This window comes from Schistocerca gregaria, chromosome 3 (genome assembly GCF_023897955.1).
Source record: "Schistocerca gregaria isolate iqSchGreg1 chromosome 3, iqSchGreg1.2, whole genome shotgun sequence".
Lineage (NCBI taxonomy): Eukaryota > Metazoa > Arthropoda > Insecta > Orthoptera > Acrididae > Schistocerca > Schistocerca gregaria.
Window position 1 is genome coordinate 450,948,976 of NC_064922.1, and position 12,185 is coordinate 450,961,160.

Genomic DNA, 12,185 nt, shown 5'->3' on the forward strand with positions numbered 1-12,185 from the left:
GCGTAGGAGTACGCTCCCCAGTTCATCTTGCCGTGTCCCAGCGACGTGTCTTCAAAGCGATATGTACCTGTGGGCTCGAGGTAGTTAAGAGTGCGGACAACGATCCAGCACCAGGATTCGACTATGTACTGTTACGCATTAAGGAAGTAAGGGAACGGGAGTGTGAAATTTTCTTCAAATCTGACAGAACAGCATCGCTATACTGTACGGAAGTATCATCACGAGAGTAAACATTACAGCAAGGTTAGTCAGTCAGCAATATTGCGACATCAACAATTATGTGTGTGGGTGCGAGAGACCTCAGTGTAAAAGGGCTAGACGAGTGCAGACCAACCTGCCTGCGTTACTCCCCTAACGTTACATGAGAAGTAGTTAGGAAGACGCGACAACACTCATTAAGGGTTTGAAAAAGCAGTTAAAACAGTGAAGCAAATTGTTTAACCAAACCTGGCGGAACGGAAGACCGCCGGCCTGTTATGACGAATAACGTCAAAAAGCAGAGGACTGTCAACATCGTTGTAGCCTGGGGAAAAACTCCTTTAAACTACAGTATTACATGTGTTAGATGGGCTATCGAATCGGCAAGCAAGGATCAACTTTCAACACGACCTCATGGCATCCTACATTGTGCTTCATCTGACCTAAGAGGGACAATACTCTCAGTAAAGCGCGTGTGTCACAACACAAACGCACGCACACACACACACACACACACACACACACACACACACACACACACACACAGACACACATACTGTAGTCATTCCCATCTGTGAGCAGAGCTTCAGATAGGACACGAATTCCATACCATGGGGGCAACCTTGTTACTAGAAGTTACCAACTTGAGCACAGGGTTGATGCAGCGAGATACGCCACCCTTAGCCATCCACTTTCAGCGAATCACGCGAAGGCTTCCTAAGCCACCAGCCACCTCCAAAGACATAGCGACAAAACGTATTCAGAGAAATAAATCAAGTTATGTTTAATCCTGGATCCTTGGCCTTCATCCTGTCAAAGAGTAGAGATTTCCAGACGGAGAGTGGGTGACTGCTACAGTACTATTAGACTGTCACACCAAATTTCATGGGTTATGAGGAGGTTGTATCACAAGTGAAGTTCTTGCAGTTGAAACATCAACTCTGAAAATTTTCAAAATCTTTCTTGCAGTTAGTTGCAGACCACTGATATTCTCACCCCTGAAGGAACTAACAGGAATGCATTTTCAGTCGCGGTATTCAGTTTTCTTTTGCAATACTGTTGGGAAGACCGACGAAATCACATGTTTATTGCCTCTGAGAATGCTTCGCGGCCACCCGTCATTTGAGATAGCTGCTCCTTATTTATCACCCTTAATCTTATCTCTAATGTAATAGTTTTCGCTGGCGTTGCTCCGAGTATTTATTACATATTTCAAGAGTCGATTTTCGTAAACATTCTCACTGCACTAAAACCGCCACTGTATAAAGACAGATATAGTTTTTCCGTAAAAATATTCACATTCACACGAACGTTATTCTTAACCTCTTCACTGATGACAAAGAAAGTCTCAGGAGATTTTTTTCCGTATTTTACAGCTAACTAATAAACAAGGTTGACACAAATGCATATGTAATATTTTTTGGGTGATTCAATAAGGCATAAAGGGAGTTCCACATCAGTGGATCTCAAGTCTGACTTACCGTCAAAACTTATTAGGCTTTTCATTGCATTTGCTTTCCCCTTTGTTGAAGGAAAAACGTGTTAATCAGAAATATATGGAACAGTAAACGATATAAGATAATGCACACAGAAAACAGGAGTCTTAATGTTAATCTTTTTGAAATGTATTATTCCGAATATAGGTCTTTGTTGACGCTCTAAAATTCATAAATGGACGAATTTGATAATTATATAATAATATCTGGTGAGTTATAATTTGCTAGCGCCATATAGAAATCTTTACGTTATGTTTAATAACAAACTTCAAAAGAGTTATTTTCTTTAATACATAAATACAATCCACACTTGGAATTTCAGCCAGATTTCCTGTATTCTGAGGCATTCCTTGCATCAACAAATTTCGGCAGTTGGTCAACACTGTAAAATATAACTTCCATAATTTGTTGCAACACAGCTCTTTCTGGACTTTCGCTCACGTTTTCTGCATCATGCAGGTCTTCGCTGTCAGAGGAATTCACTGTGCATGGATGTCCTCTTCTCCTATCTCCTGGCGCAACAGCTTAACGTTCTTATTGTTTGCCAGTCAGTTTCATCAAGTTCGGCAGGACATCTCCAGTAAGAAACGAGAATCCGTCACCTTCCCAATCAAATAATTACGTATCGCAGTCGTTAAAAATAGCTTTTAGATGCTCATCAGTTAATATTTCATGCACTGTTGTGAAGTATAGATAAACATTTGTTTCAGTATTCCATTATGGAAGACCAAGTTTAAACTACCAAATACTGGAAGTCTACGTACGAGGACCATCAGAAAATTTATACAAATCTAGAATAGTTAGCAAACTTTAAGAAAAAAAACATAGATTCTCAGTCTAATATTTAGGCGTAGTAATTATTTGTACCCCCCATGAACCATGGACCTTGCCGTTGGTGGGGAGGCTTGCGTGCCTCAGCGATACAGATGGCCGTAACGTAGGTGCAACCACAACGGAGGGGTATCTGTTGAGAGGCCAGACAAACATGTGGTTCCTGAAGAGGGGCAGCAGCCTTTTCAGTAGTTGCAGGGGCAACAGTCGATTGACTGATCTGGCCTTGCAACATTAACCAAAACGGTCTTGCTGTGCTGGTACTGCGAACGGCTGAAAGCAAGGGGAAACTACAGCCGTAATTTTTCCCGAGGACATGAAGCTTTACTGTATGATTAAATGATGATGGCGTTCTCTTGGGTAATATATTCCGGAGGTAAAATAGTCCCCCATTCGGATCTCCGGGCGGGGACTACTCAGGAGGACGTCGTTATCAGGAGATAGAAAACTGGCGTTCTACGGATCGCAGCGTGGAATGTCAGATCCCTTAATCCGGCAGGTAGGTTAGAAAATTTAAAAAGGGAAATGGATAGGTTAAAGTTAGATATAGTGGGAATTAGTGAAGTTCGATGGCAGGAGGAACAAGACTTTTGGTCAGGTGAATACAGGGTTATAAATACAAAATCAAATAGGGGTAATGCAGGAGTAGGTTTAATAAAGAATAAAAAAATAGGAGTGCGGGTAAGCTACTACAAACAGCATAGTGAACCCATTATTGTGGCCAAGACAGACACAAAGCCCATGCCTACTACAGTAGTACAAGTTTTTATGACAACTAGCTCTGCAGATGATGAAGAAATTGATGAAATGTATGATGAGATAAAAGAAATTATTCAGGTAGTAAAGGGAGACGAAAATTTAATAGTAATGGGTGACTGGAATTCGTCAGTAGGAAAAGGGAGAGAAGCAAACATAGTAGGTGATTATGGATTGGCTCTAAGAAATGAAAGAGGAAGCCGTCTGGTAGAATTTTGCACAGAGCATAACTTAATCATAGCTAACACTTGGTTCAAGAATCATAAAAGAAGGTTGTATACATGGAAGAATCCTGGAGATACTAAAAGGTATCAGATAGATATATAATGGTAAGACAGAGATTTAGGCATCAGGTTTTAAATTGTAGGACATTTCCAGGGGCAGATGTGGACTCTGACCACAATCTATTGGTTATGACCTGTAGGTTAAAACTGAAGAAACTGCAAAAAGGTGGGAATTTAAGGACATGATATCTGGATAAGCTGAAAGAACCAGAGGTTGTACAGAGTTTCAAGGAGAGCATAAGGGAACAATTGACAGGAATGGGGGAAAGAAACACAGTAGAAGAAGAATGGGTAGCTCTGAGGGATGAAGTAGTGAAGGCAGCAGAGGATAAAGTAGGTAAAAAAAACGAGGGCTTCTAGAAATCCTTGGGTAACAGAAGAAATATTGAATTTAATTGATGAAAGGAGAAAATATAAAAATGCAGTAAATGAAGCAGGCAAAAAGGAATACAAAAGTCTCAAAAATGAGATCGACAGGAAGTGCAAAATGGCTAAGCAGGGATGGCTAGAGGACAAATGTAAGGATGTAGAAGCTTATCTCACTAGGGGTAAAATAGATACTGCCTACAGGAAAATTAAAGAGACCTTTGGAGAAAGGAGAACCACGCGTATGAATATCAAGAGCTCAGATGGCAACCCAGTTTTAAGCAAAGAAGGGAAAGCAGAAAGGTGTAAGGAGTATATAGAAGGTTTGTACGATCTATTGACACGTAATCAGCATGGCTTCAGAAAACATAGCTCTTGTGCAACGCAGCTAGCTCTTTATTCGCACGAAGTAATGGCCGCTATCGACAGGGGATCTCAAGTTGATTCCGTATTTCTAGATTTCCGGAAAGCTTTTGACACCGTTCCTCACAAGCGACTTCTAATCAAGCTGCGGAGCTATGGGGTATCGTCTCAGTTGTGCGACTGGATTCGTGATTTCCTGTCAGGAAGGTCGCAGTTCGTAGTAATAGACGGCAAATCATCGAGTAAAACTGAAGTGATATCAGGTGTTCCCCAGGGAAGCGTCCTGGGACCTCTACTGTTCCTGATCTATATAAATGACCTGGGTGACAATCTGAGCAGTTCTCTTAGGTTGTTCGCAGATGATGCTGTAATTTACCGTCTAGTAAGGTCATCCGAAGACCAGTATCAGCTGCAAAGCGATTTAGAAAAGATTGCTGTATGGTGTGTCAGGTGGCAGTTGACGCTAAATAACGAAAAGTGTGAGATGATCCACATGAGTTCCAAAAGAAATCCGTTGGAATTCGATTACTCGATAAATAGTACAATTCTCAAGGCTGTCAATTCAACTAAGTACCTGGGTGTTAAAATTACAAACAACTTCAGTTGGAAGGACCACATAGATAATATTGTCGGGAAGGCGAGCCAAAGGTTGCGTTTCATTGGCAGGACACTTAGAAGATGCAAAAAGTCCACTAAAGAGACAGCTTACACTACACTCGTTCGTCCTCTGTTAGAATATTGCTGCGCGGTGTGGGATCCTTACCAGGTGGGATTGACGGAGGACATCGAGAGGGTGCAAAGAAGGGCAGCTCGTTTTGTATTATCGCGTTATAGGGGAGAGAGTGTGGCAGATATGATACACGAGTTGGGATGGAAGTCATTACAGCATAGACGTTTTTCGTCGCGGCGAGACCTTTTTACGAAATTTCAGTCACCAACTTTCTCTTCCGAATGCGAAAATATTTTGTTGAGCCCAACCTACATAGGTAGGAATGATCATCAAAATAAAATAAGAGAAATCAGAGCTCGAACAGAAAGGTTTAGGTGTTCGTTTTTCCCGCTCGCTGTTCGGGAGTGGAATAGTAGAGAGATAGTATGATTGTGGTTCGATGAACCCTCTGCCAAGCACTTAAATGTGAATTGCAGAGTAGTCATGTAGATGTAGATGTAGATGTAGATGTACTTGAGGACAATATTATGGAAATAGAAGAGGATGTAGATGAAGACGAAATGGGAGATAAAATACTGCATGAAGAGTTTGACAGAGCACTGAAAGACCTGAGTCGGAACAAGGCGCCCGGAGTAGACAACATTCCATTAGAACTACTGACGGCCTTGGGAGAGCCAGTCATGACAAAACTCTACCAGCTGGTGAGCAAGATGTATGAAACAGTCGAAATATCCTCAGACTTCAATATAATAATTCCAATCCCAAAGAAAGCAGGTGCTTACAGATGTGAAAATTACCGAACTATCAGTTTAATAAGTCACAGCTGCAAAATACTAACGCAAATTATTTACAGACGAATGGAAAACTGGTAGATGCGGACCTCGGGGAGGATCAGTTTGGATTCCGTAGAAATGTTGGAACATGTGAGGCAATACCGACCTTACGACTTAACTTAGAAGAAAGATTAAGAAAAGGGAAACCTACGTTTCTAGCATTTGTAGACTTGGAGAAAGCTTTTGACAATGTTGACTGGAATACTCTCTTTCAAATTCTGAAAGTGGCAGGGGTAAAATATAGGGAGCGAAAGGCTATTTACAATTTGCACAGAAACCAGATGGCAGTAATAAGAGTCGAGGGGCATGAAAGAGAAGCAGTGGTTGGGAAAGGAGTGAGACAGGATTGTAGTCTCCCCTCGATGTTATTCAATCTGTATATTGAGCAAGCAGTAAAGGAAACAAAAGAAAAATTAGGAGTAAGTATTAAAATTCATGGAGAAGAAGTAAACACTTTGAGGTTCGCCGATGACATTGTAATTCTGTCACAGACGGCAAAGGACTTGGAAGAGCAGTTAAACGGAATGGATACTGTCTTGAAAGGAGGATATGAGATGAACATCAACAAAAGCAAAACGAGGATAATGGAATGTAGTCAAATTAAATCGGGTGATGCTGAGGGAATTAGATTAGGAAATGAGACACTTAAAGTAGTAAAGGAGTTTTGCTATTTAGGAAGTAAAATAACTGATGATGGTCGAAGTAGAAAGGATATAAAATGTAGACTGGCAATGGGAAGGAAAGCGTTTCTGAAGAAGAGAAATTTGTTAACATCGAATATAGATTTATGTATCAGGAAGTCGTTTCTGAAAGTATTTGTTTGGAGTGTAGCCATGTATGGAAGTGAAGAATGGACGATAACTAGTTTGGACAAGAAGAGAATAGAAGCTTTCGAAACGTGGTGCTACAGAAGAATGCTGAAGATAAGGTGGATAGATCACGTAACTAATCAGGAGGTATTCAATAGGATTTGGGAGAAGAGAAGTTTGTGGCACAACTTGACTAGAAGAAGGGATCGGTTAGTAGGACATGTTTTGAGGCATCAAGGGATCACAAATTTAGCATTGGAGGGCAGCGTGGAGGGTAAAAATTGTAGAGGGAGACCAAGAGATGAATACACTAAGCAGATTCAGAAAGATATTGGTTGCAGTAGGTACTGGGAGATGAAGAAGCTTGCACAGGATAGAGTAGGATGGAGAGCTGCATCAAACCAGTCTCAGGACTGAAGACAACAACAACAACAACAACAACAATTATTTGTATACTATTTCGATTTGTAGAAGTAACCGTTTCTATTATACGACCAACTGTAAATCAAGGTTGTAAGGGGCCGCAGCCTGGTTTTGAAACTAAGAACTAGTGGGCAACGGCGCGCAGGTTGAAGCCGTGTTCGTAAGGCATTTGACACCGTCTCGCACTGCCGTTTACTGAAAAAAGTACGAGCTTAATGAGTATCGGAGCAGATCTGCGACTGGATTCAAGACTTTCTACCAGAAAGAACTCAACACGTCGCTCTTAACGGAACTACCGGCAGATGTAAAGGTAATATCCGGATTACCACAGGGATGTGTGGTAGGACCGTTTCTGCTTACAATATTTTTAAATGATCTAGTAGAAAGCGTCGGACTCTCTTTGAAGCTACTCGCAGATGGGGCAGTCGTCTATACCAAAGTAGCAGAACAACCTGCAGAGAATTCATGAATTGTGCAGACTCTGGCAATTGACACTGAACATAAAGCAATGTAACATATTGCGCGTACATAGTGTAAGAAATGCACTGCTGTATAGCTGCACTGTTGATGACAAACAGCTGGAGACAGTGTCTGGCGTAAAATATTAGGGCTAACTATCCAGAGCGACCTTACGTGGAATGACCACATAACGCATCAGACTCAGCTCCATCGGAAGAATCTTAAGGAAATGGAAGTCATCCACGAAAGAAGTGGCTTATAAGGCGCTTGTTCGCCCTATTCTTGATTGTTGTTCATCTGCCTGATATACCTGTCAGGTAGGACCGATAGAGGAGATAGAAAAATCCGATGAAGAGCGGTGCGTTTAGTCACGAGATCGTTTAGCTGGCGAGAGAGCATTATGGAGATGCTAAACAAACTCCACTGGCACAAGTTACAAGAGAGGCTTTATGCATCACGGAAAGATTTAATATTGAAATTTCAGCACTTTTCAGGGGTAGTCAGACAACATATTACTTCCTCCCACATACATCTTGCGTATTGACCAAAGGGAGAAAATTCGAGAAATTAATGCCAATAGAGAGGCATACTCAAAATCATTCTTACCACGCAGGGTTAGAGGGATCTGATAGTGGTACCGAAAGTACCCTCCGCCACACACCATTAGGTAGCATGCGGAGTGTGATAAAGGTGTAGAACGTCCACAATCGCGGATCATCGGTCTACAAGCGGAAATGTACGCCTATTTACAAGGAGAAAAGTAATTAACGAAGTTCCACGTCAGCGAATTAAGGGAATGAAGAGGTTAAAGGAATCCTTTCTGAAATAATCTGTGTTCGTAGCTGAAGCTTTAGTATCTATCTATTAATTAATATAATCTTGTTCGATAACAACGACATCAATATCCGTCATCAGTGCGAATCACTCTATTGTGGAATCGAATGTCGGTCAGACACCGGAATTTTTCAGTCTGTCTTTGCGCAAGCCTTCACTTCACAGTGATGTGAAGAGGTGCCCGGATCATCACGTGGTTCGGATTTCACGTTGAACTGCAGGTCCCTTTCCCCGGTGGGATTAATGGCATAGGTTAACTGTCGTCCAAGAGGAGTCTAGTTGAAGGAACTTGTCAAACAGTCGACTCAACATCCCTCTTGAGGGACTCCCAGCCAACCTTGCCAGATGAATTATCATTCACTCTGCAACTGGTTGTGCGCTATCACGAAAAATCATGGGAGGTTGAAAGAGTGACCGGATCGGTATTCTGGCCCACACCTGTGGTTCAACAAGTGACGAATCCCGATCGGCACACAGTTTCTGTTTTAGTGTACGTTAATTTGTTGCATTCAATAACTAAATTGTCAGGATGATGAATGGAGAACAGGGTGCACCAATGTGATCTGATAAATAAAGGGGACACTCCACCCAAAATCCTGACTTTTCTACTACCTTGCCGATTTGAAACAAATTATAAAATAGTATCTGTTATGTAAAAATGTAGCAGCACCCAGGTTTTGAAGTCCAGAAGTCCATTAGCTTTTGAGTTTAGATTGTTAATATGATTTGTAATTGTATTCTTGAAAACCAGCTATTGGCATCACCTCTGTTTCCTCATTCCAGATTTTTAGATGCATTCATGACATAGTTCAATAGTTCTGTGCATTCATTTTATGATAAATATTATTAATTTACTTTCAGAATGTTTCTAAATTTAAACCTTAATTTTCTATAATTATCGGCACATAAATGTGATTAAAAATAGACGAACTACATTTTCGATAATATTAATACAAAGCAGTATGAAAATACATCAAGACTACTACCTGCAAAAATTTCATTGAGATTGGTTGATGATTAGGTTAAAAAAGCTGCCACTGAAGTTAGAAAAACAAACTTACAGGAAAACTGATTTAAAATTTTTACAAAGAAATGGATGTTTGTTCAATACACACACGCATTAAAATTCACTAGCATCATAGGTTCTCACTTCCTGTTCTTGTAAGGCTTCATCTTGTAACTTCGTTGAATTTTTCCTTATCTTGTGGACTGCTTCACTGATCTCTAGATAAGCACATCTTCTTCTGGGAGGATGATAAAGGAATGCTGGGACTCACCCTCTCATCTGTCTTCAATAATCCCATTCTGAACTGAGAAAGACGCAAAAGTTTGCTCTCTTTAGACACAAAAAATTCTGACGGTCACGTGGAGCAAACGACATTGCGAAAAGTTTTATTTGAATTTTGTCTCTTGCCAGCATTGCATCTTGCCAGTAGTGTAGCAGGTGCGAGTCACTGATAGATACTACCTTGAGCACAACATCCGTACTAAGACGAGAGTAAATAATATCTCTGTGAGGTCATAGTACTTCACCTAGTACGTGTAATTCGAATACAGCCAAATCGTTCTCGTGTCTAAGAGTGAAAAAACCAAAGTGTGAAACAGCTACTAAAATTGTTTGAAAAAAGGGAGTTTTAGGGTATAGTCCCACCCTCAATGCGTTGAACAATGATGAAAAGCTGACATTGTGTTTGCCGGGTGATGTGTAAGTTATAACTCAGTTTGTTCCTTACAAGTAGTGGTAATGCTTCCCATGCAGCACACTTCTGTCGATGTTAGTTAATGAAAAAACTAAGTAACATGATGCATCAAGAGATTTATGAAACTAGACTAAATGAACCAGGCCGTACTAAGTTATTACACTGAAGGACTCACGACTGACAGCTCTCTATTCCCTTTATTCTATCGCAGAAAAAGTACCGGCGCTCTCCAACTAATGTTGATGTTATACGGTGCGTTTCAAAAAATTTGTCCGATTTCACAAGAGTACAGCTTCTACGTGACTGAAGAAAGGAATTTACTCATTAGACTATCGACCTTTTATTTTCGAAACAACTATCCAATTTCATAAGAGTATATCGTTTACACGAATGCATCGAATGCATACATAACCTTGGTGCACTTTTCACAATCACCTTTGGGATCGCAATTTTGATTTACGTTTAACAAATGATCAATGTGCTTTCGATTGGACGCGCGAAAAGCCAAACTGGTCCCATTATTTTTGCGAGTAAGTATTCATTGCCGGTATTATGCGGAGTTCCAGTTCATCCAACCCCACAGAAACAAAAAACAATACCGTGAGTCTGAAATCACTAGAGACCAACGAGGGAACAGATAAATACATCGCTTACGGCCGATCTATCCAGGAGGTAGCTCATTGTTAAAGCTGTTCTCGCAAGCAGGTATGGTGGAGCTCAGCCCGAAAGAAATTTTCAGCGTATTCTAACAGTTGTAGAAAAAACAGGTCTCCAAAATATCCAGGGACGTAATTTCAGTATCTCTTTTTGTTTTTGTCTGGAAACGTTGCAAAACGCGTGAAACGTTAAGGCACTATTTTCATGGACTGTCGTATAACGGAATTAGTCCTGTTTGTTGCGATCCCAAAGGTGATTGTGAAAAGTGCACCAAGGTTATGTATGCATTCGATGTATTCGTGTAAACGATATACTCTTATGAAATTGGATAGTTGTTTCGAAAATAAAAGGTCGATAGTCATATGCGTAAATTCCTTTCTTCAGTCACGTAGAAGCTGTACTCTTGTGCAATCGGACAAATTTTATGATGTTGTGTCGGTCAGAATGCTCTGAGCATGAGTAACGTAGTCACATCACTGAACGCTATCGTATATTAACTCGAAGTAATATCTGGTTGATAATACAATTTTAAATATTCGTCGCAGGTTGTGAAATTCTTTAAGCCAGATAACCTTTCTTGCATCAAGTATTACATTACCTTGTAGTGCAGTTGAGACAAGAGGAAATTTTCAAATGCAGTTGCATCGGCGTTGTGTGTAACAAAATGGTTCAAATGGCTCTGAGCACTATGGGACTCAACTGCTGTGGTCATTAGTCCCCTAGAACTTAGAACTACTTAAACCTAACTAACCTAAGGACATCACACACATCCATGCCCGAGGCAGGATTCGAACCTGCGACCGTAGCAGTGGCACGGTTCCGGGCTGCGCGCCTAGAACCGCGAGACCATCGCGGCCGGCAGTGTGTAGCATATTTAATACACATTGCCTGGAAAAAGCTGTGAAGCACCCAGAAGGGGAAGAGGATGTGAAATGGAACATCACTGGTTGAGAATGTACGTGATTTTATTTCTGTGGCAACAAAACCAAGTCAGATTCACAAATAAATTGACAATATGAATGTACTTGTCAGCACGACGTTGCACCCGCTCTGGTCTTGAGGTTTGCGCTGATTCGGCTAGGAAAAGTGTCATACCGTCTCCTGAGACAAATTCCCTCAGGATTGGATGGACAGCTCCTTGATATCCTGGACACTAGCACAAGGATGAGGTGCTCCCACACATGTTCTGTCGACAATGCATCTGGTGTTCTTGTTGGCCATGGGAGTACTTCAGCATCACTGTTCTTAGAGACACGTGCCATTTATGGTGGATCTTTGTTCTGTAGAGGAAAGATACCTCGGTAGGTTCGCATGAGAGGTAATACGTGAGGACACAAGATGACCATGAGGTACTGTTGTGTCATCATAGTTCCCTCGATCACTGTCAGCCCTGAAGTCATACCAATGCCTCTGCAGGACATTGGAACAATGGGACCTCACCCAAGGTTGCTGCCATACTCAGAGACGATGGTCATCCGAGGTAGCGCAGAATGGTGATTCATCGTT